We start from the raw sequence: 24509 nt of genomic DNA, 5'->3' as shown, positions 1-24509 counted from the left end.
CCACCAAATTTTGGAAACACCTAGAAATGAGCAACCCCCAATGCTATCATTATGAAGCCCTGAAATGCCAAGAGAGGACCATAAAGAAGAATACCCTCAGTCAACTAGTCCTGGGACTCAGTGAAGTAACTACTAACACTACTAACAATAACCAGCCCCAGGACAGTGACAGCGTAACACAAATAATTCGACCCAACACAATCGTCGCTAAGCAAAAGGAAAAATATCTGTCATATTGGGCAGAAACAACAAAAACCCAAAGCAAACTCAATTACTACTTGGCCCTAAACAGACAATACAACATAGCTGATTACCTGACCATGGTAAAGGATAGCAAACTGAGAAAAACCTTGACAATGTACAGACTTAGTGAACATAGCCTGGCGATCGAAAAAGGTAGACACAGGCAGACCCGGCTACCAAGAGAGGACAGGATATGCTCTCACTGCAGTCAGGGAGTGGTGGAGACAGAGATGCACTTCCTCACAGCTTGTAGAAAATATCAGGGCATAAGGGAGAATTTCTACCCAAAATTCACAAAAATATGCCCGGAATTCAGAAATTTGAATGACGACCAAAAACTCCCATACCTACTAGGGGAAGAGAGAAATTGCGTAACACTAGCGGCACACTATGTTACAGCTTGCCATAAACAGAGGGACAACCACTAAATATAAGAAAAGAGTATAAATTATATGAAAGTATATTTATACACTCAGGGATATATCTGTTTATACACTGTATGGATAGATCTGTATTTTTGTGAACAAACATGAATGTTTTCCGATGCTTTGGCAACATAAGATGTAACTTGTCATGCCAATAAAGCGATTTGAATTGAATTGAATTGAATTGAATTGACTGACAGGTGAATTGGTGATTGACAAGTGTATTAGTGTTGGACAGGTGCCCTGGTGAATGACAGGTGAATTGGTGACTGACAGGTGCATTGGTGATTGACAGGTGTATTGGTGATTGACAGGTGTCCTGGTGACTGACAGGTGAATTGGTAATTGACAGGTGTATTGGTGCTTGACAGGTGTATTGGTGATTGACAGGTGTCCTGGTGAATGACAGGTGAACTGGTGACAGACAGGTGTATTTGTGACTGACAAGTATACTGGTGACAGACAGGTGCATTTGTGACTGACAGGTGCATTGGTGACTGACAGGTGTACTGGGGACTGAAAGGTATATTTGTGACTGACCGGTGAATTGGTGACTAACAGGTTTACTGGTGACTGACAGGTGTCCTGTTGACTGACATGTGTATTGGTAACTGACAGGTGAATTGGTGACTGACAGATTTACTAGTGACTGACAGGTGTACTGTTGACAGAGAGGTGTCCTGCTGACAGGCATGTGTATTGGTGAGAGACAGGTGTCCTGGTGGCAGACAGGTGTATTGGTGACTGACAGATTTACTAGTGACTGACAGGTATACTGTTGACAGAGAGGTGTCCTGCTGACAGACATGTGTATTGGTGAGAGACAGGTGTCCTGGTGGCAGACAGGTGTCCTGGTGACTGACAGGTGTACTGGTGACAGAAAGGTGGACTGGTGAATGACAGGTGAATTGGTGACTGACAGGTTTTTTGGTGGCTGAAAGGTGTACTGGTGAGTGACAGGTGTTCAGTGATTACTAGATGTTTTGGTAGCTGACAGCTGAATTGCTGACTGGTGGGTGTACTGGTGACTGACAAGTGTATTGATGACTGACAGGTGTCCTGGTTACAGCCAGGTGGACTGGTGACTGACAGGTGTATTGATGACTGACAGGTGTATTGATGACTGACAGGTCTCCTGGTGACTGACAGCTGAATTGGTGACTGACAGGTGTCCTGGTGACAGACAGGTATATAGGTGACTGACAGGTGTACTGGTGACAGGCAGGTATATTGGTGAGTGGTAAGAGTACTGCTGACTGACAGGTGTATTGATGACTGGCAGGTGTCTTGGTGACAGACAGGTTTACTGATGATGGAAAGGCTTACTGGTGACTGACAGGTGAATTGATGACTGACAGGTGTATTGGTGACAAAAGTTGTACTGGTGACTGACAGGTGAATTGGTGACTGACAGGTGTTTTAATGATGACAGGTGTACTGGTGACTGACAGGTGTATTGCTGAGTGACAGGTGCCCTGGTGACAGACAGGTGTACTGGTGACTGACAGGTGTCCTGGTGACTGACAGGTGAATTTGTGACTGACAGATGTTTTCATGACTGAAAGGATTACTGGTGACTGACAGGTGAATTGGTGATTGACAGGTGTTTTCGTGACTGACCGGTGTACTGGTGAGTGACATCTTCCTGGTGGCAGACAGGTGAATTTGTGAATGACAGGTGCCCTGCTGACAGACCGATGTACTTGTGACTGACAGGTGAATTGGTGATTGACGGGTGTTTTGGTGACTGACAGGTGAATTGGTGATTGACAGGTGCAATTGTGACTGACAGGTTTAATGGTGACTAAAAGGTGTCTGAGTGACTGTCAGTTGTATTGGTGACTGACAGGTGAATTGGTGATTGACAGGTGTATTGGTGACTGACAGGTGTATTGGTGACTGAAAGGTGCACTGGTGACTGACAGGTGAATTGGTGATTGACAGGTGTTTTCGTGATTGACAGGTATATTGGTGACGGACAGGTGTACTGGTGACTGACAGGAGTATAGGTGACTGACAGTGGTACTGGTGATTGACAGGTGCATTGGTGACTTACAATGGTGTTGCTGACTGACAGGTGTCCTGGTGACAAACAGGAGTCCTGGAGAAAGACAGGTGTAAGAACATAAGAACATAAGAAATAGGAGCAGGAGTAGGCCAATCGGCCCCTCGAGCCTGCTCCGCCATTCAATAAGATCATGGCTGATCTGATCCTAACCGCCAATCCACTATCACAGAACCATCTCCTGAATCTAACAGAATTAGACACATGAAATAGGAGCAGGATCAGGCTACACGGCCCCTGGGCCCGCTCTGCTACCCACAGGGCCATGACCGATCCGAACCTAGACTCATGTCCAAATTCCTGCCCGCTCCCCATAACCATTAATTCCCTTTACTTCTAGGAAACTGTCTATTTCTGTTTTAAATTTATGTAATGATGTAGCTTCTACAGCTTTTTGGAGCAGCATATTCCATGGACCTACCACCCTCTGAGTGAAGTAGTTCCTCCTCATCTCAGTTTTGAAAGAGCAGCCCCTTATTCTAAGACTATGCCCCCTAGTTCTAGTTTCACCCATCATCGGGAACATCTTCCCCGCATCCACCCGATCCAACCCCTTCACAATCTTATATGTTTCAATAAGATCGCCTCTCATTCTTCTGAACTCCAATGAGTAGAGTCCCAATCTACTCAACCTCTCCTCATGTGTCCATCCCCTCATCCCCGGGATTAACCGAGTGAACCTTCTTTGTACTGACTCGAGAGCAAGTATGTCCTTTCTTAAGTATGGACACCAAAACTGTACGCAGTATTCCAGGTGCGGTCTCACCAATAGCTTGTACAACTGAAGCAATACCTCCCTATTTTTATATTCTATCCCCCTAGCAATGAAAGCCAACATTCCATTGGCCTTCTTAATCACTTGCTGCACCTGCATACTAACCTTTTGAGTTTCGTGCACCAGGACCCCCAGATCCCTTTGTACTTCAGTACTTTCCAGTTTCTTGCCATTAAGATAATAACTTGCTCTACGATTTTTCCTGCCAAAGTGCATAACCTCACACTTTCCAGTATTGTATTCCATCTGCCAAATCTCTGCCCACTTACTTTGTCTGTCGATGTCCCCTTGCAGGTTTTTTATGTCCTCCTCACTCACTACTTTCCCTCCCATCTTAGTATCATCTGCAAACTTTGATATGTTACACTCGGTCCCCCCCTCCAAATCGTTAATATAGATTGTAAAGAGTTGGGGACCCAGCACTGACCCCTGCGGAACACCACTAGTTACTGATTGCCAGTCTGAGAATGAACCATTTATCCCAACTCTCTGCCTTCTGTTAGATAGCCAATCCTCTATCCATGCCAGAATATTACCCCCAATCCCATGATGTTTTATCTTAAGCAATAATCTTTTGTGTGGCACCTTGTCAAATGCCTTTTGGAAGTCTAAATACACTACGTCCACTGGTTCCCCTTTATCCACCCTATATGTTACTTCCTCAAAGAACTCCAGCAAATTTGTCAAACATGACTTCCCCTTCATAAAACCATGCTGACTTTGTCCTATTAAATTATGATTGTCCAAATGTCCTGTTACTGTCTCCTTAATAATGGACTCCAAAATTTTACCTACCACAGATGTTAGGCTAACCGGTCTATAGTTTCCAGCCATCTGTCTACTGCCCTTTTTAAATAAGGGTGTTACATTTGCAGTTTTCCAGTCTGCCAGGACCTTTGCTGAGTCCAGGGCATTTTGGAAAATTATTACCAATGCATCCACAATCCCTACCGTCACTTCCCTCAAGACCCTTGGATGTAAGCCAACAGGTGCAGGTGATTTATCCGCCTTGAGTCCCATTATTTTACCGAGTACCACTTCCTTAGTGATTTTGATCATGTTTAGCTCCCTTTAGCCCCCTGTTTGTCCAGTGTTGGGATATTCTTAGTGTCTTCTACTGTAAAGACTGATATAAAATATTCATTCAGTGTTTTTGCCATCTCCATACTTCCCACCATTAATTTCCCGGTCTCATCCTCTAAGGGACCAACATTTACTTTAGCCACCCTTTTTCTTTTTATACAACTATAAAAACTCTTACTATCTGTTTTTATATTTTTGAGTGTATTGTTGAGTGACATGTGAACTGCTTATAGACAGGTTTTTTTAGTGACCGACAGGTCTACTGATGACTGACAGGTGCCCTGGTGACAGACACATGTACTAGTGACAAACTGATATCCTGGTGACAGGCGGGTGTATTGGTGACTGACAGGTGTACTGGTGAATGACAAGTGAATTGGTGACTGACAGGTGTACTGGTGATTGACAGGTGTATTGGTGAATGACAGTGTCCTGATGACTGACAGGTGTCCTGATGACTGACAGGTGTACTGGTGACTGATAGGTGAACTTGTGACTGACAGGTGTATTGGTGATTGACAGTTGAATTGGTGACTGACAGATGAACTGGTGACTGACAGGTGTATTGGTGATTGACAGTTGAATTGGTGACTGACAGATGTATTGGTGACTGAAAGATGTACTGGTGACTGACAGGTTAATTGGTGATTGGTAGGTGTTTTCGTGATTTACAGGTTTTTTCATGACTGACAGGTGTTTTGGTGACTGACAGGCGCAGTTGTGACTGACAGGTGTCCTGGTGACTGTCAAGTGTATTGGCAACTGGCAGGTGAAATGGTGATTGACAGATGTACTGGTGCCTGATATGTGTCATGGTGACTGATGGATGTCGTAGTGATAGTCAGATATACTGATAACAGACAGGTATCCTGGTGACTGACAGGTGCATTGGTGATTGACAGGTGTTTTGGTGACTGACAGGTGTCCTGGTGACAGACAAGTGTATTGGTGATTGACAGGTGTCCTGGTGACTGACAGGTGTACTGGTGACAGACAGGTGAATTGCTGACTGACAGGTGTATTGGTGACAGAAAGGTGGACTGGTGAATGACAGGTGAATTGGTGACTGACAGGTTTTTTGGTGGCTGAAAGGTGTACTGGTGAGTGACAGGTGTTCAGTGATTACTAGAAGTTATGGTGGCTGACAGCTGAATTGCTGACTGGTGGGTGTACTGGTGACTGTCAAGTGTATTGATGACTGACAGGTGTCCTGGTTACAGCCAGGTGGACTGGTGACTGACAGGTGTATTGATGACTGACAGGTCTCCTGGTGACTGACAGCTGAATTGGTGACTGACAGGTTCATTGGTAAATGACAGGTGTCCTGGTGACTGACAGGTGTCCTGGTGACAGACAGGTATATAGGTGACTGACAGGTGTACTGGTGACAGGCAGGTATATTGGTGAGTGGTAAGAGTACTGCTGACTGACAGGTGTACTGATGACTGGCAGGTGTCTTGGTGACAGACAGGTTTACTGATGATGGAAAGGCTTACTGGTGACTGGCAGGTGAATTGATGACTGACAGGTGTACTGGTGGTTGACAGGTGTCCTGATGACTGACAGGTGAATTGGTGACAAAAGTTGTACTGGTGACTGACAGGTGAATTGGTGACTGACAGGTGAATTGCTGACTGACAGGTGTATTGGTGATTGACAGGTGTTTTAATGATTGACAGGTGTACTGGTGACTGACAGGTGTATTGCTGAGTGACAGGTGCCCTGGTGACAGACAGGTGTACTGGTGACTGACAGGTGAATTTGTGACTGACAGATGTTTTCATGACTGAAAGGATTACTGGTGACTGACAGGTGAATTGGTGATTGACAGATGTTTTCGTGACGACCGGTGTACTGGTGAGTGACATCTGCCCTGGTGGCAGACAGGTGAATTTGTGAATGACAGGTGCCCTGGTGACAGACCGCTGTACTTGTGACTGACAGGTGTTTTGCTGACTGAGAGGGGTATTGGTGACTGATAGGTCTACTGGTGATTGACAGGTGTTTTGGTGATTGACTGTTGTATTGGTGATTGACAGGTATTTTGGTGACTGACAGGTGAATTGGTGATTGACGGGTGTTTTGGTGACTGACAGGTGAATTGGTGATTGACAGGTGTATTGGTGACTGACAATTGTCCTGCTGACTGACAGCTAAATTGGTGACTGACAGGTGAATTGGTGACTGACTGGTGTATTGGTGACTGACAGGTGTATTGGTGACTGAAAGGTGCACTGGTGACTGACAGGTGAATTGGTGATTGACAGGTGTTTTCGTGATTGACAGGTGTATTGGTGATGGACAGGTGCACTGGTGACTGACAGGAGTATAGGTGACTGACAGTGGTACTGGTGATTGACAGGTGCATTGGTGACTTACAATGGTGTTGCTGACTGACAGGTGTCCTGGTGACAGACAGGAGTCCTGGAGACAGACAGGTGTATTGTTGAGTGAGAGGTGAACTGCTTACAGACAGGTTTTTTTAGTGACCGACAGGTGTACTGATGACTGACATGTGCCCTGGTGACTGACAGGTGTACTGGTGAATGACAAGTGAATTGGTGACTGACAGGTGTATTGGTGATTGACAGGTGCATTGGTGAATGACAGTGTCTTGGTTACTGACAGGTGTACTGATGACTGACAGGTGTACTGGTGACTGACAGGTGTCCTGATGACTGACAGTTGGACTGGTGACTGACAGGTGTCCTGATGACTGACAGTTGGACTGGTGACTGACAGGTGTCCTGATGACTGACAGGTGTCCTGATGACTGACAGGTGTACTGGTGACTGACAGGTGTATTGGTGATTGACAGTTGAATTGGTGACTGACAGATGTATTGGTGACTGAAAGATGTACTGGTGACTGACAGGTGAATTGGTGATTGGCAGGTGTTTTCGTGATTTACAGGTTTTTTCGTGACTGACAGGTGTTTTGGTGACTGACAGGTGCAATTGTGACTGACAGGTGTCCTGGTGACTGTCAGGTGTATTGGCAACTGGCAGGTGAAATGTTGAATGACAGATGTACTGGTGCCTGATATGTGTCATGGTGACTGACGGATGTCGTAGTGATAGTCAGGTATACTGGTAACAGACAGGTATCCTGGTGACTGACAGGTGCATTGGTGATTGACAGGTTTTTTGGTGACTGACAGGTGTACTGGTGACTGACAGCTGAATTGGTGACTGAAAGGTGTGCTGTTGACTGACAGATGTCCTAGTGACTGACAGGTGTGCTGGTGACTGACAGGTGTGCTGGTGACTGACAGCTGTCCTGATGACTGACAGGTGCCCTGATGACTGACAGGTGTACTGGTGACTGACAGCTAAATTGGTGATTGACAGGTGTTTTGGTGAGTGACAGGTGTCCTGGTGACAGACAGGTGTATTGGTGATTGACAGGTGTACTAGAGACTGACAGGTGTCCTGATGACAGACAGGTGTCCTGGTGACAGGCAGGTTAATTGGTGACTGCCAGGTGTCCTGGTGACAGACAGATGTCCTGGTGACAGACGGGCGTATTGGTGACTGCCAGGTGTCCTGGCGACAGACAGGTATCCTGGTGACAGACAGGTGTATTGGTGACTGCCAGGTGTCCTGGTGACAGGCAGGTGAATTGGTGAGCGACAGTTGTGCTGGTGACAGACAGGTGAATTGGTGACTGAACGGATTACTGGTGACTGACAGGTGCATTTGTGACTGACAGGTGTCCTGGTGATTGACAGATGTATTAGTGAATGACAGGTGTCCTGGTTGCTGACAGGTGAATTGCTGACTGACCAGTGTATTGGTGACTGACAGGTGAATTGGTGACTGACAGGTGTCCTGCTGACTGACAGGTATGTTGGTTACTGACAGGTTTACTGGTGACTGACAGGTGTCCTGCTGACTGACAGGTATGTTGGTTACTGACAGTTGCATTGGTGACTGACAGGTGTGTTGTTTATTGACACTTGTATTGATGACTGATAGGTGTATTGGTGACTGACAGGTGCCCTGTTGACTGACAGGTGTATTGGTGAGTGACAGGTGTGTTGGTTACTGACACTTGTATTGATGACTGATAGGTGTATTGGTGACTGACTGGTGTCCTGGTGACTGACAGGTGTATTGGTGACTGACAGGTGATTTGGTAACTGACAGGTGTACTGGTGACTGACAGGTGAATTGGTAACTGAGATGTGAATTGGTGACTGACAGCTGTCCTGGTGACTGACAGGTGTATTGCTAACTGACAGGTTTATTGGTGACTGGTAGGGGTGATGCAGGCAGTGAAAATAGATTTGCTTGTTGAGTAGTTGAAATGAGCTTTGGCATTAACTTTACCAGCAGTTTATTCTGGCACCCATCCTGATCAGAACCAGCATGACATCATTCCCTGTGACAGGTCATGTTTACACCAGTAATAATTTGGACAGTGTGATATATGGCTCTGGATCAATTTCAGGTCCAATACCACTGCTGAAATACAGCATAATCATGGTGTAAGAGGAATAGTTAATCCGGACAATCCAAGCATTGACAATAGGGCAGGCTGACACTTGTACCTTACCTTTGCTCACGGGAACTGGTTCTTCACATTATACGATATCACATGGTTTATGATTGCTGCTTCTTTTGGTCATTAGCAGCAGAGCTACATGCCTTCCATCATTCTTATTCTTCCCAGTTGTCTGCTTCTTCCAGACCCACAAAACAAAGTGCAGAGAAGGATAAGGAGAGATTTGATAGACGTGTTCGAAATCATGAAGTGTTTTGATAGAGTAAATAAGGAGAAACTGTTTCCAGTGGCAGAAAGGTCGGTAACCAGAGGATTCAGAGTTAAGGTAATTGGCAAAAGAACCAGAGGCGACATGAGCAAACATTTGTTTTACACAGCGAGTTGTTATGATCTGGAATCCACTGCCTGATAGGGTGGTGGAAGCAGGTTCAATAATAACTTTTCAAAAGGGAATTGGATAAATACTTGAAGGAGAAAAATTTGCAGGGCTATGAGGAGTGGGACCAATTGGAGAGCTCTTTCAAAGAGCCGGCACAGGCACAATGGGCCGAAAGGCCTCCTTCTGTGCTGTATCATTCTATGATTCTATGTCCCTGGTTTCATAATACCTCATTATACTGACCACTGGGAAATTAATGCTGCAGTGTTTTGAGGGACAAATGTGTTAGGATATCTTAAAAATATACTTGTTTTCATTTTTCAGAGATGCACTTGATGATACAACCAATGTCACATTGTAGATGACGTCATTCATGTTACATGTAGTAATCTCTACTGAAAATATTGCCAAACATTTTTCAGGGGCAGTGATGCCCTTTTAAATGAATTATCGTGACCCGATTAAGCAATTGAGCATCAACAAGAAACCAAATCACACACACCGGTAGCTGCTCGCCCACAGTGGCACTGGAGGAGGTCACTAGTCTTCCTTTTTGGTCACAGTTGATTTGTAGCCTGGAGATACCGGGGGGAGCGGGCGGGGGTGTGGTGGGGTGTGGGGGCGGTGGGGGAAATGACAGGGCAAAATAACTAGAAAAAATATGTCTGTACCTTCAAAGAAAGGAAAGGCACATTAACTTGACTGGGCTACTAAAATCTAACCTTATTAAGTCAATAAGATACAATTAAATTTGAGCATTTTAAATAGTTGTGAACAATATTGCCTGGAGTGTATTATTCCCTCCCTCCAGTCCACTTTGAACGTTAGTTAAACATGTTTGCGACATAGATTCATGTTATTCAAATAAGATTTTGGTAGTAACTGATGTAAAAAGCAGATTTACTACTAATTGAACAAGTATGAGATCAACTATTTTATGCATTCGAGAATGATATCATAGAGTACTAGTGTTTACCACAGTTTTATGACAAGGTGGTATAGTATCATACAGAACTAGTACATTCTACAGAGCTTTCTGACCGTATAGGTGCTTGATACATTTTTGGGGCACTGTTTAAATGTTTTAGATTTAATTTTATGGCATTTACATACAGCAAAGTATTTAATAATACAGCTTTATAGTTCCTTGGAATAAAAATCTGGCAGTACTACAATAGTATTGCTGCAGGACTACAATGGGACTCCTTAGAATACTTTATATACAGCAGAGTATGAGGACAAATGCAATAATGTGGCTAAACAAACATATATTCAGAAAACCCTGAGTAGCGGAAATTTTATTATTGAGATTCACTTCCACTAAATGCATATCACGTCTATAGAATCTGTACTATCTAATCTGAATCAAAAATGCATCTGATTAATCCAACAGCCTCATTAACCCAACAATTTTGCTCATGGCACAACTAATCAGATCAGTAGATTGCAGATACGTTGTCAGCTTTGGTCAAAGGAAACAGAATACATTTTTAATGAATATTCACCCAGCGGTATTCAGTTCTGTCAAATAGACAGGATGAAATCTCTATAGATTTCAGTGACAGTTGGATACAGAATACCAGATAGATGGGTAGCTCAGCGAACAGCTGACAGCACTGATCTGGGAATCGTCACGGGTTAAAACAAGCTGGCAGAAACGACAAGAAATAAATATTTGAGTTACATTTATCCATGGGCTTTTTTTGAGCAAGACTGTGTGCTTGGATACCCTTCAGTACTATAACCAGCAAAGATAGGGAGGTGGGAGAAAAAGACACAGAGAGAAAATTTCAAAATAAGCATATTTCATTATCGAAGTGTTAGCTGATGAAAGTATTAATATTGTCCTGATTGTTTCATGAACCTCCCTTATTGCCAAAAAGGAATAAACAGATGGTTCTACTGAAAAATATATTGTTATTTTTTTTCTTTACGCATAAAATACTTGCCTAGGCAAAACGATGCTGAGTTCGACCTTGGCTTGTGGTTGCTGCAAGCTATTTCTGTCAGCAGCACACTGCACCTGGCAGCCTCTGGCAATGTGGACCTCACTATTCACAGAGACTGGCAGCAGGAGCCCTGGGCACAGCTAGCAGGCAGTCGGGAAAAAATCCCTTGATGCCATAGTCAGGTCACAGGAGGAGATAAAAACCCTTGACCATTGTGTCGTCAAGAATAACTGAAGACTGCTCTGGAAATCTAAACTGGGTTTGACAGAGTCACTGGCCTAGTCCCAGAATGTGAGAAAAAGGATTTTTTTTTGTGGTGATTGTGTCCCATTGGGAAATGTGATTTGGGGCTTTTATAGGCTGCATTAACATTTTTCTTCAACATGATCATGGCCATAGATTGCTTTAGGGCTGCATATACTGTGAAACTATTTAAAACAATTAAAATTAATTTGACTAACGTGTATAATGTAGTCTTGCTGCTGCGTTCCAGAAAATATTAGCTTGTTTCCCCTCATGGGACTATGCTTGTATCTGACTATTATATTCACCAAGCCTCACAGTAGAACTGATCACACGCACTGTTCCATTTGTTAAGAATAGGTTAAAAGTGTCCCTTTTTAACCTTGCAATTCCGGTGGGGAACTTTGCTCGCTGAGATTGCATATCAGAAGTTCCGGCGTGCACTGCCCACAATTTTCCTAGCACTTTCTGCAAAGCTGGAAAATTATCCTTTAGAGCTGAAGTTAAGATCATTTGCAAAAGAACCAGAGGAGAGATGAGGAGAATTTTTTTTAGGCAGTGAGTTGTTATGATCTGGAATGCGCTGCCTGAAAGGGCAGTGGAAGCAGATTCAATAGTAACTTTCAAAAGGGAATTGGATAAATACTTGAAGGGGAAAATAGTTGCAAGACTATGGGGAAAGAGCAGGGGAGTGGATAGCTCTTTCAAATGGTCTCCTTCTGTGCTGTATGATTCTATGATTCAATGAAATCCCTGGGCAGCAGTTGAAAATCGCCCCCAATGTTTATCAAGAAAGGCACTTGTCATTTTCTATAGCAAGCAACATGTTTCTCACATTGGTTTGATGATGTGGGACTCTCCTAATTAAAGATCCACTTTATAGAAGTTTGACATTGTTTCACATAACATGTATTGCATAGTAAAATAGAATAAACAGTGTAAAGTCGATTAAATCACCAGGTTCTTTAGCAACTTTCTGCACAACATCACTCTCAGATCGGATCGGCTTTTAATGAATTCTGCAAAATCATCTCCTTCACTTCTACAAAGTCATTTACTTTCTGAGTGAGATGAAAAAAGAAACAGCAATGTCGTTAATTCTTGATTACTGCAACCTCTTACAGTTATTTTTCTTAAATGTATATTGCATGGCGTATGAATGACATTGACCAGAGACATATTTCTAATTTTCTAACTGGCATGTACTCAACAGAGCATCTGATTCCAATTGTCCGTGTGCACCGGGAACTTGATTTAAACACCATCACAAAGGAAAACCTGTGCCTTTGAAAACTTTTTGAAACATTCTTGTGCTCTGTTGAGTCATATATGTAAATAGCTCAAACGATAGCTCACTTGGGAGGCAATTTTATTTTGCTAATTTTTCCTTTGTTTCATTTGCAGAATAGATTTATTCATGCATCTTCCGAAATTATTACAATATATCAGAATGGGGCCACACATATAAACAAAAAGAATTGATATCATCGCTGGTTGTCCCCAGATAACTGGGTTGTTCTGTTTGTGATTCCTTCACTTCTGGCTTGAAATCCCATGGTGTGATGTTAATAATAAGCCTGCTAATACTTCATGTGAAATTCATTTGAACTGAGATGGTCCAATGAAGGCATTAATCCACTTAAAATAAACATTGTCGTAGCTCAAGTTTTGGTCTCACAGTTCTAACGAACATACGAAAATGCTGGGCAGGAAAAGACCAGCTGGTCCATCAGACCTGCCCCAAGCCTGATCTCTTCTGAACCACTGATGTGGAGTATTTTAAACCAATACTCGACACAAGGTTTTCAGATCGATAGTCAAGTTGTCTTTATTACACCGGTGGGGAGACAGTCTGCTCTGTCTTAGCCAGACTTCTCCAAATTGTTACAGCAAGCACTACATTTTTATACATTCAAATAAGCATGGTGGCCTCATGCACAATTCATTCCCGCAACCTGATTGGATCTTGGCCTGCATACACCTTCACGGATTGGGTTACATGTCCTAAGGTAAACATGTGTAAGCTGCATACTCAATTATTAGTCCAAACTGCTGAATGCTGATTAAAAAATAACTTGGAAGTATTGTGACCCAGATAACAAAACCATAAGGGCTGCTGAAGTGCTAGACATCTGTCTCAACTGAGTTGTTTTTAGGCTCAAAGCTCAGTTATCTTGACCACACCTTATGTATGTGGTCTTTCATGTCAGCAACTGCCCCTCTTACACCATTCTGTGAGCTGCTAGCGATGTTATTTTAACTCTTTCCCCACTTCAACCACCTTGCTACAAACTTTGAATCTTTCTTACATATTCTCTCAGGTTAAAATCACTGATCTCTGCAGTAAGTGGACTGGTGTCTCTTACAATCAGAGGTTTACTTTCCCTACATATGATAGCATGACCACGGAGAGGGGGGCTTTGAAACATAACAAAGAGGTGTCCTTGCTATATGGACTGCATACTGTAATTCTCTGCATGTGTCTTTACCTGTGCTTCTCCAAACTTCGAAAAGATGGACTGATTAGCACTTTAGTGGGACAAGACCAGATACAAATCATTAAACTGCTTTATTTAAATAGTCAGTAAGTGAACTCAGAGAGCAACAGCTACAGCAAATGCCACCTTACTTCAACTTAACTTCAGTTTATTCTCATATATAAGAAAAAATAATAACCAGCCTGCCCTGGTTAGTGGGCTAAGTAACACTTTCTTTTGGTCAGCCCTACAATTGAATAAGACCAAGGCTTGCTCTGAGCTCGGTTGGATCTCTTATTAAAGTAGACTGGCCTAAGCCTTAACTGGCTCACTCAGCAGACATTACCAACTGAACTTGAACGTGTGGGTCTTATTTCTTTTGTGGCCTCTCTGGACAGGACATTTGGCAGTTTGACACTGACTCCTTCCCAATCCAGGGGCTGGCCAGTAGAGATGCCCATTAAACCAACTATTCCCCTCCCAAGAGTGGCTTTCTACCAGACAACAAAACAACAACTTACATTTATATGGCGCTTTTAACATCGTAAAAACTTCCCAAGGTGCTTCACAGGAGCATTATCAGAAAACATTTGACACTGAGCCACAGAAAGAGATAGTAGAACAGGTGACAAAAAGCTTGGTCAAAGAGGTAGGATTTAAAGAGCAACTTAAAGGAGGAGAGAGAGGCAGAGAGGTTTAGGGAGGGAATTCTAGAGCTTAGGGCCCAGGCAGCTGAAGGCACGGCCACCAATAGTGGAGCGACAAAAATCGGGGTGTGCAAAAGGCCAGAATTGGAGGTGTAGTGTTCTCAAAATTCCCACATTCCCCAAAAGTTATGGATAAAGGGATCCTGTATGGACAAGTTATTAAAAAGGGTACCCAACATGGCTTCTGAAACCTCGTGACCAAAACCTACAAGATTCTTAAAAGCAAGGCCCTGCAAAAGGCAGGCCCTGAAACGAAACCTAATATGCATGGATCTGTGAAAGACTTTGTAAAGCCAGACAGCTAGGTAAACACAGAATATGCATTCTTCACCTTGGAACAGATCAAGTCAGGATGGACCTAATCTTGATGCCATCAACTTTTTGCATACATAATCGGTAACAGATCAAAGTGGCCACCGACCCAGGAAAAGACGATTAAGTTTCATAAATAACAAACAGCCAGGATATTGAAGCCATTAAACCAGGAGACAACCGGCCCAAAAGCTGTTAAAGTGGATGACCGTAATCACTTTGGATGAGCCCGCCAAAAGTTAGACAAAGGACTGACCTGATTTGGTGCGCAGATAAGGGGTGAAAAACCGGGTATAATTATAGGCCCACCGGTAGCTCTCGCTCTCTTCGCTCCTTGCCTCTTGCCTCTCGCTCTTGCGTCGTGCCTCGTTGCAGGCTCTCTTCTCCCTCCCCGTGCCGCTCAATGCCAAGGACACCCATTACTACACCGGGGGCCAAACGCGGGAGGAGAACGAGACCCGAATTGAAAATGCACGGGCCACGAACGGGCAGACGAGACAAACGGTAAAACCGATAAAAGCAGAGAAGGGCAGCGGAAAAGATGCATTGGGGATGAGCGGGTACACACCCCAGCCTAGTTATAAGCTGGCGTTCGAAGCATGGGTAGGAAGATCAATTGACAATAAACAGCCAACTGAGCCCCAACCGCAACAAAACCGTCGGCGACCAAACCGCCAACAGAAGAAGAAAACCCATCGCTGCAAAGTACCCAACGAAGACGTTAACGGAGGAAAAGGAGGGTACTTCGCACAAATGACTCCATCGCCACGCCCTGTGGCCACGTGACGACAACGGACCCCAACGGACAACAAGAGTGAACCCCAAAAACCACAACCGGTTTAATCAACAAGTTTCGAATTGGTGAGCATAAATCTCTGGCCCCTCATAGCTTAATCTCGTTAGGTATTGGGGGTGGGATAAGGATAAGGGATTTGTAATGTGTTTGTTCCCTCGATGTGCCGTGTGTTCCCCATTCCCAAATAAGTGTATTGTTTTTTTATATATATGCCTGTAATTATCCTAGTAATTCTCAGTATTGTGACTTTATTTTGCTTTTAATAAAAATTGCGGTTTTCTTGCACCAAACCACTTGTCTACTCTATTTTCTGTATCGCCGCCTGTACCTAAGTCTGGTGTCTAGAACCCAGGGGTGTGGGAGCGATTCGAACCGCTCAGAGGCAGTCAGGGGTGTTAAATCCGTGTATCTTGATGTATGGTGTCCTTCAATAAATAGACAGAGACTGCAGATAACAAACAACAGGTGTTTACTGGATGAGGGTTACTCTAAAACTAAAAGTACAGATCCCTACTCAGGGTTTATATACAGGTGTGGTCACTGCCGGTACTACAGTATACAGGAGCTTTAAAAAGTAGTTCTCCCCTTAAAGGTACATACACTACAAGGGGCAGTGCTGACTGGGCACACGCCACCCCCTACAGAGGAGTGCAGTGATCCGAGGTGTTTTAGGGCTGGAGGAGGTTACAGAGGTAGGGAAGGGTGAGGGCATGGAGAGATTTGAACACAAGGATAAATATTTTTAATTTGAGGCCTTGCCAGACCGGGATCCAATAGGTCAACGAGCTCGGGGGTGATGGGTGAACGGGACTTGGTGTGAGTTAGGATTTGGGCATTCTGCGTATTCAAGAACAGTTTCTCCACAGTCTCTTACAAGAATGCCTACTGGAAGCATCTGAAATTAAATTATGAACCCCACCCCCCCATATTATTCCAAATTGTTATTGGTACCAGTTTCAAGGGCTGGTTCATTAACTCTTAGATGAGCTCATTAAGAAAGCAATAGGAGCAGGAGTAGGCCATTCAGCCCCTCAAGCCTGTTCCACCATTCATTTAGATCATGGTTGATTTGTATCACAATTCTATTTACCCTCCTTTGCCCCATATCCCTTGATACCCTTAACTAACAAAAGTTTATTAATCTTAGTCTTAAAATTTTTAATTGACCCAGTATCCACAGCTATTTGGGGAAGAGAATTCCACATTTCCACTACCCTTTACGTGATAAATTACTTTATTGTTTTCACTCATAAACGGCCTAGCTCTTGCTTTAAGATTATGCCGCCTTGTTCTTGATTCACCCGCCAGAGGAAAGAGTTTCTCTGTATCTACCCTAGCTGCTCCTCTTATCATTTTAAAGAGCTCGATTAGGTCACCCCCTCAACCTTCTAAACTCAAGGGGAAACAAACCAAGTTTATGCAACCTGTCCTCATAATTTAACCCTTTAAGCACTGGTATCATTCTGGTGAATCTGCACGGTGCTACTTCCGATTATATCTTAATTTACTTACTAAATGACCCTTATTAAATAACAGGCCCATAAACTAACCTTTGAGTTTCGGCAATCTTTAGTCCTTTCGTAACTACCTTGTAATGGGCTTGAATTTGCGGTCGGAGGCTTCCGATCCGCAAATAAAGTCCGCGCCTACCTTCTGCCTCCGGATGCACGGAGACTCACGCTCCTGGGCCTCTATGCATAGACGTGCGTAAAGGCCCACGTATCCCGGGGGCGCAGGCGGTTCGCAAGCATCCCTGGGATCACGTGGGCCGGCCCAACCAATGAAAGAAGGGAATCCCCATTCATAATTATGGGAATTCTGCACGTGCTGAATCTCCATAAGCATGAATGGGGATCACATAAAAAACACATTTACACACCAAATGAATGTTTAAAAATTACATATTAAAAATTAATTAAAATACAATTTAATGAAACATTTAAAACAAAAATGTAATTTTTTGAAAAATAAATTTAAATGTTTTAAAGGGGCTAAAAATAACCTTAACCTGTTTTACAGGTGTTTTAATGTTTAAATAATTGAAAAAAATTATTTTTATGTTCATTTAAACTCTTACGCTGGTAAAAGCAGGCCTTACTCCTGCTTTGACCAGGCATAAGAATTTCACGGGCATTCGCTGGGCAGTAGTTGGGCAAATAGCCCAACTCCTGCGCACGAATGTCCATTTCCCGGGGATGCAGAGGACCTATCAAGAAGATTCTTGACTAACCACAAGTTCCGGGCCAATATCTCTGCAACTCCTCTTTTCTCTGTTTTACTATACAATGAATCTTCGCATTTTTTTAAAGTAAATTTTCTTCACTCCATTTCTAAAGGCATTGACTCCTTGCTGGGGAATGCCTCCATAGGTACTAGGCATGCTGAGGTGGCCATTCCTTATGTGTCAGTGTAAACAATGAAAGACAGCAGGCTAATGATCAACTGGGGTCCTCACACTAAGCCCAGTCCTGTCCACAGTTTCAGCAGGAGGCCACAGTATCGCGATTAGGGGTGACAGGCCTACCTGATTCCCTCTCCAGCTCGAGGAACTAAGGTCCAATATAATACCAATATCACCACCTCAGCTGAGATTAACTAATTCAGTGAGACCAGAAATTGAACCTTGTCCTTTTTCTGGACTATATTGCTCAGCTATTTCTTGGCTTAACCTGCTGAGGCACTGAGGAAAACCCAATCTATCATTTCAATTCTTCAAAAATAATAATTATGCTCAATCAGGTGAAAATTGTCACCTTTGCACTTGTTGTATCCAGTGTCAGTATCAAGTACTCCAAAACTAGATCTTCGTGGATTAGGTGTGAGTTAAATTACCTCTACAGTGCCTGAACAATTAAACTTAACTCTAATCCTAACCTAGGCAAATACTAAATGACATTTTCAGATCCTGTGCCAACTACCTTGGTAACATTTCTGAGTGAGCCTGCCAAATACTGGTAAATAATACTTAATGAATTCTTGCCCAGGAGGATTGAGCTGAAACGACCCGAATTGATTTCAATTGGGACCCTGTCGGTTGGCAGAGAGAGGAGGCACTTATCCCACATGAACACAGTTCTTAGTTTTTCTTCTGCACTCTTTCATGGGATTTGTAAGGCTGATATTTTCTTGCTAAAAAGTAATGCAATGCCCTTTACACAGTTTGTAAACACAGTTGTCTGCAATTTCCATGGGATTTCACCATTTCTCCATTGTCGTTGCTGATCTTCCACTAAAGTTCATAGAATCATACTGAAACAGAATATAGAATATAGAATCATTGAAACATTTAAGATTCCAAGGGGGTTGGACAGGGTAGATGCTGAGAGGATGTTTCCCCTCGTGGGGGAATTTAGAATGAGGGGGCATAGTCTCAGAATAAGGGGTCGCCCATTTAAGACGGAGATGAAGAGGAATTTCTTCTCTCAGAGGATCGTGAATCTGTGGAATTCTTTACCCCAGAGAGCTGTGGAGGCGGAGTCATTGAATATATTCAAGGCGGAGAGAGACAGATTTTTGAGCAACAGGGGAGTCGAGGGTTATGGGGAGTGTCCAGGAAAGTGGAGTTGAGGCCAAGATCGGATCAGCCATGATCTCATTAAATGGCGGAGCAGGCTCGAGGGGCCGAATGGCCTACTCCTGCTCCTATTTCTTATGTTCTTATGTTCTAATCAAACAGCACAGAAGGAGGCCATTCGGCCCATTGTGCTTTTGCCAGCTCTTTGAAAGAGAAAAAAAAACTTAAGTAGGTATATATAATATAAATAATATAGATTAAGCTATGGCGGAGCAGGCTGTGTGTCTGTGGGAGTTTGTCAACAGTGAGACTGTCCCGAGTGAACGCAACTGCAGCAGATGTCTCCGTCTCAAATATTTCTGGCTCAGAGTCATTGAGCTGGAGTGCGAGTTGGAGACACTCTGACACATAAAGGAGGGGGAGCAGTTTCTGGACAGTTTGCTCCAGACTTCGATCACACCTCGTAGAGAGGTGCAGGTTCAGATCAGGGCTCGTGTGACCAATAGTGTGCAGGGTAAGGAGAACTCAGGTGAGATAGAGAATGAGGATCCGCAGAAACTGATCCTATTCAACAGGTACAATGTACTTGCTACCTGTGAGGATAAGGATAAAGACTGTCGGAAGGACAGCCAGAATGCGGACCATGGCACTTTGGAGCAGGAGGCTGTCCAAAGAGGGGAGGAGGAGGAGGAGGGGAAGCGTAATATGGTAGTTGTAGGGGATTCAATAATTAGGGGGACAGACAGCATCCTTTGTAAGTAATCGAGGGATGATATGTTGCCTACCTGGTGCCAGGGTGAGGGACATCTCAAACCGGCTTGAAAGGACATTGGAGAGAGTGGGGGAGGATCCAATCATTGTGATCCATGTTGGGACCAACAACATAGGGAAGTGTAGGCAAGAGGTCCTGTTTGGTGAGTACCAGAAGCTAGGAGCAAAATAAAAGAACAGGACCTCAAGGGTTATAATCACTGGATTATTACTTGAGCCACGTGCAAATTGGCGTAGCGATAAGCAGATTAGGGAGGTGAACACGTGGCTAAAGGAGTGCTGTAGGAAAGAGGGGTTCCATTTCATGGGGCACTGGCACCAGCATTGGGACAAGAAGGAACTGTACCATTGGGACAGGCTCCACCTGAACCGGGCTGGGACCAGGGTCCTAGCGCTAAAGATAAATAGGGGGTCACAAGGACTTTAAACTAGTAAATGGAGGGGAGGGCTCAGGTGGAAAATGTAGTATAAATAATAGTTCAAAAACAAACAAAAGGAAAGCGAGTAGAGTATGTAAGATTCTCAAAATTCACAGATTCCCCCAAAACTTGGAGAAAACCCCTAAAGAAAAGGACTTTGGACTCTTTTCTAACCACTTCAGGGTAATAAAATGTATTGGGCCTAACAGAGGGAGATTCAAGGTCAAAAAAAACAAGATTTGGTATTTAAAAAAAGGCATGTTTGGGCTTGTAAAGGAGAAAGGCTGCAACAGGAGATGGGATCAACCTCTGTAATAGACAGTTTGAGTATTGGAGTTAATCAAGCTGTCTGGGGAACTGTCTAACATCATGCAGCCCCTATCAGACAATTTACATTCTAACAATAGACCCACGGAAGAGCAGTCCTCACCCAAATTACAGGACCCATCCAAAATATGCATAAAACAAATCACCTGGCCCAACTCCATAGAAATCTCAGGCCCAGTCAGGAAACTCGAAACTGGAACACAATGACTACAATCAAGTAAGAGCTCAACAGCTCATGGAACCATCCCGAAACCACTTCACACATTACTATTAATGAGCCTGCCAAAATCCTACAATAAACCGGGATTGATTTGGCGCGCGGATTAGGAGGCCCCAATTAGTATAATTGAAAGCCTGTTTTCTAAAGACAGAGAAGCCAAGAAGTTCGAAAGACTCGTTCAGCAGTTCAGTTCAGCAGTTACACAGTTACAAGTTCTCTACAAGCTCTACAGTTTTCGGCAGTTCTCAGGAGTTCATCGAGTTCGAAGAAGTTCACAGTTCTGGAAGCAGGTCAACACACAAGAAGAAACCAGAGCAACAGTTTCAGTGACCATCAGACACCTCGCAGCAACAAGGGCCTTACAAACAAACAACCAGGGTACGGCAGGCACCAACCCACACATCCAGCGAACCCCGAAACCGCGAACCAGCTCAACTGTCAAGGATTCATTTGGTGAGTATTATCCCTGGTCCTCTAGAGCCCAACTTAGCTAGTAAAGTGGGATTGGGAGGGGTGAGGTATTTTTCTACTGTAATTTCCCTCATGTGTATCGAAGTGTTCCCCATTTTATTAGAGTGTTAAGATTGTTGTGTTATCTTTTCTCTCTTGAATAAAGATCAAAGTTTCTTGCACGAAAACCAGTTGTCTGCTGCACTTTTGTCACAACCCCCAAATAAGTCCAAGGTCTAGAACCAAGGGAGTGGGAGCGATTCGAACCGCTCATAAGTCAGAGGTGAAGCTGACACACACCACCACCCCCTACAGAGTACCAGTCAGAAATTGTGCTTTAGACACTACAGGTAAAGGGAAAACTAAAAGATGTAAAGTGATTAAACCAGGAGAGAGAAATAAGAAATCTGTGAGTAAAATATTAGAGCTGAAGGACAAGTTAGGGTGTGTGGCCCAAATAAACATTCTTTATACAAATGCATGGGCCTAGAAATTCAGTGCCCTTAGCGCCGATTTTGCGGCGCTAGAGGGCCTAGCGCTGCAATTGGCGCCGGCGCCTAAATTGCCTGGGGCCCTTCCGCCGCAGTAGACCGGTAGCGCTGCGCCGGCACCGATGACGTCATCGGTGTGTGCAGCATCCCGGTTGCCATGCCGACGGGCCCCAGCGCCGAAATTCAGTTGCGGCCGCCTCGCCCGTGGCAGCCGCAACTAAGACTCTGGCAACAGAGTCCAACATGTTTTTGCGCCGGCGCATTAAAGGCCCCGCGGCGGCCGGCCGCTTTCCCGCCGGCCGCCTGGCCGCAGCTCCCTCCCCGGACTTCCCCCCCCCCCCCCGGAACAGAAGCAAGCCCGGCACTTGTCCGAGGTGCCGGGCTCATTTTTAAAAAGATTTTCACGGGCCGCGGCCGGGTGCAGGCAGCTCCTCCTTAAGGGAAGGAGGAGGCCTGCACTTCCCGAACCTGCCGCACCGCAGCGGGCGCCGCAGCGCCGGAATAGCGCCGAAATTCAGCGCGTTGCGCCAGTTTTCAGGCGCAAACAGCTCTCAGCAGCGCCGGCAGCCGTTTGGGCGCAGAACTATTGAATTTTGGGCCCGACCAGCGCGACTTAGCTCCGGCACTAACTTCCGGCGCTAAAGCCCTGGCTGCGCCAAAACTCAATTTCTAGGCCATGGAGTATAAGGAATAAATTGAATGAACTACAGGCGCAAATTCAACTTGGAGGGTATGACATAGTAGTCATTACTGAGATATGGCTGCAAGATGGTCAGGACTGGAAGCTAAATATACCAGGTTATAAGGTAATACAGGAAAGATAGGGAAAATCGCAGAGGGGAAGGAGTAGCCTTAGTGATTAAGGATGAAATCACTTCAATGATAAGAGAGGATATAACGAGAGGTAAGTAGGCAGTGGAGACTTTATAGGTAGAATTAAGAAATAGGAAAAGATTTTAAACTGTAGTGGCAGTTGCGTATAAACCCCCCAGTAGCAGCTATGATGTGCTAGATTGCATAAATGCAGAGATTAGACAAGCATGTAGTAAAGGCAGAGTGGTTTTAATGGGGGATTTTAACTTTCATGTAGATTGGGATAAGCAGACTAGCACCTGTCAGAAAGGTAGTGAATTTCTTGAGTGTGTCCGGGATAGTTTTCTACAACAATATATCCTAGAGGCAACAAGGTGGCATGCCATATTAGATTTAGTAATGAGTAATGAGCCAGATTTAGTTAACAGCCTAACGGTGCATGAACATTTATGCACTGTTTATGCACGGTGGCATAGTGGTTAGCACTGTTGCCTCACAGCACCAGGGTCCCGGGTTCGAATCCGGCCTCGGGTGACTGTCTGTGTGGAGTTTGCACATTCTCCCCGTGTTTGCGTGGGTTTTCTCCGGGTGCTCCGGTTTCCTCCCACAGTCCAAGGATGTGCGGGTTAGGTTGATTGGCTATGATAAATTGACCCTTAGTGTTAGGGGGATTAAATACGTGGGGTTACGGGGATAGGGTGGGATATGTGTTGGTGTAGGGGTTACGGGGATCGGGTGGGATATGTGTCGGTGCAGGCTCGATGGGCCGAAATGGCCTCTATCTGCACTGTGGGGTTTCTGTGATTTCTGTGATTTATCTAATAGTGACCATAACATGACCGAGTTCAACGTAATGTTTGAAAGGGAAAAACACGAAACAGCTACTACAATTCTAGATTTAGATAAGGCTGACGTCAATGAGATGAGACAGATAATGTCCACAGTAAACTGGGCACATCTGTTAATGGGTAAAATGACAGGATCAGTGGGAGGTGTTCAAAAAATAATTTAATGTGATACAGAATCAGTTTATATCCCTGAGGGGCAAGAGCTCCACTTGCCAAAAAAAAAAGCCATGGAAAACTAAAGAGGAAAGAGACAACATAAAACTAAAAGAAAAAGCATACAAAAATGCAAAAAATAGCACAGATCCTGGCAAATGGGAAAGATACAAAGAACAGCAAAGGGTCACAAAACAACTAATAAGAGGTACAGAAAGGGAGTAAAAAAGAAACTTGTAAGGGATATCAAAATCAACACAAACATTTTTTACAATTATATTAGGATAAAGAGGGTGGTCAGGAGCAATGTTGGCCCCTTGAAAACTGATAACCGTGATATTGTCAATGATAATAAGGAAATGGCGGACATGTTGAATAATTAATTGTGTCAGTATTTACAGTAGAAGAGGATAGCATTCCAGAAATCCCAAGCAATCTAATATTGAATCAGGGACGGGGACTCAACAAAATTAATGTAAGCAAAATAACAATAATGAAGAAAATAATGACACTAAAGAGTGACAAATCCCCAGGACCAGATGG

At 44.1% G+C, this 24509-nt stretch overlaps 1 long non-coding RNA gene across 3 annotated transcripts in view; it reads left to right on the top strand.

Annotated features, from left to right (window-relative positions):
* Positions 1 to 24509, top strand: part of LOC147111465 (uncharacterized) — a 177020-nt gene that overhangs the window by 20817 nt on the left and 131694 nt on the right. The window contains exon 3 of one of the 3 annotated variants that reach the window (XR_015079694.1): positions 13073 to 16334. The exons of the other annotated variants lie outside the window; for them this stretch is intronic. This is a non-coding gene — a long non-coding RNA (uncharacterized LOC147111465). Of the gene's footprint in view, positions 1 to 13072; positions 16335 to 24509 lie in introns of those variants that run through there. 3 annotated transcript variants of the gene reach the window in all.

This window comes from Somniosus microcephalus, chromosome 10, assembly GCF_052327205.1.
Source record: "Somniosus microcephalus isolate GS21.2 chromosome 10, FLI_Smic_1.0, whole genome shotgun sequence".
Lineage (NCBI taxonomy): Eukaryota > Metazoa > Chordata > Chondrichthyes > Squaliformes > Somniosidae > Somniosus > Somniosus microcephalus.
This window is presented reverse-complemented; position numbering and strand designations above follow the sequence as displayed.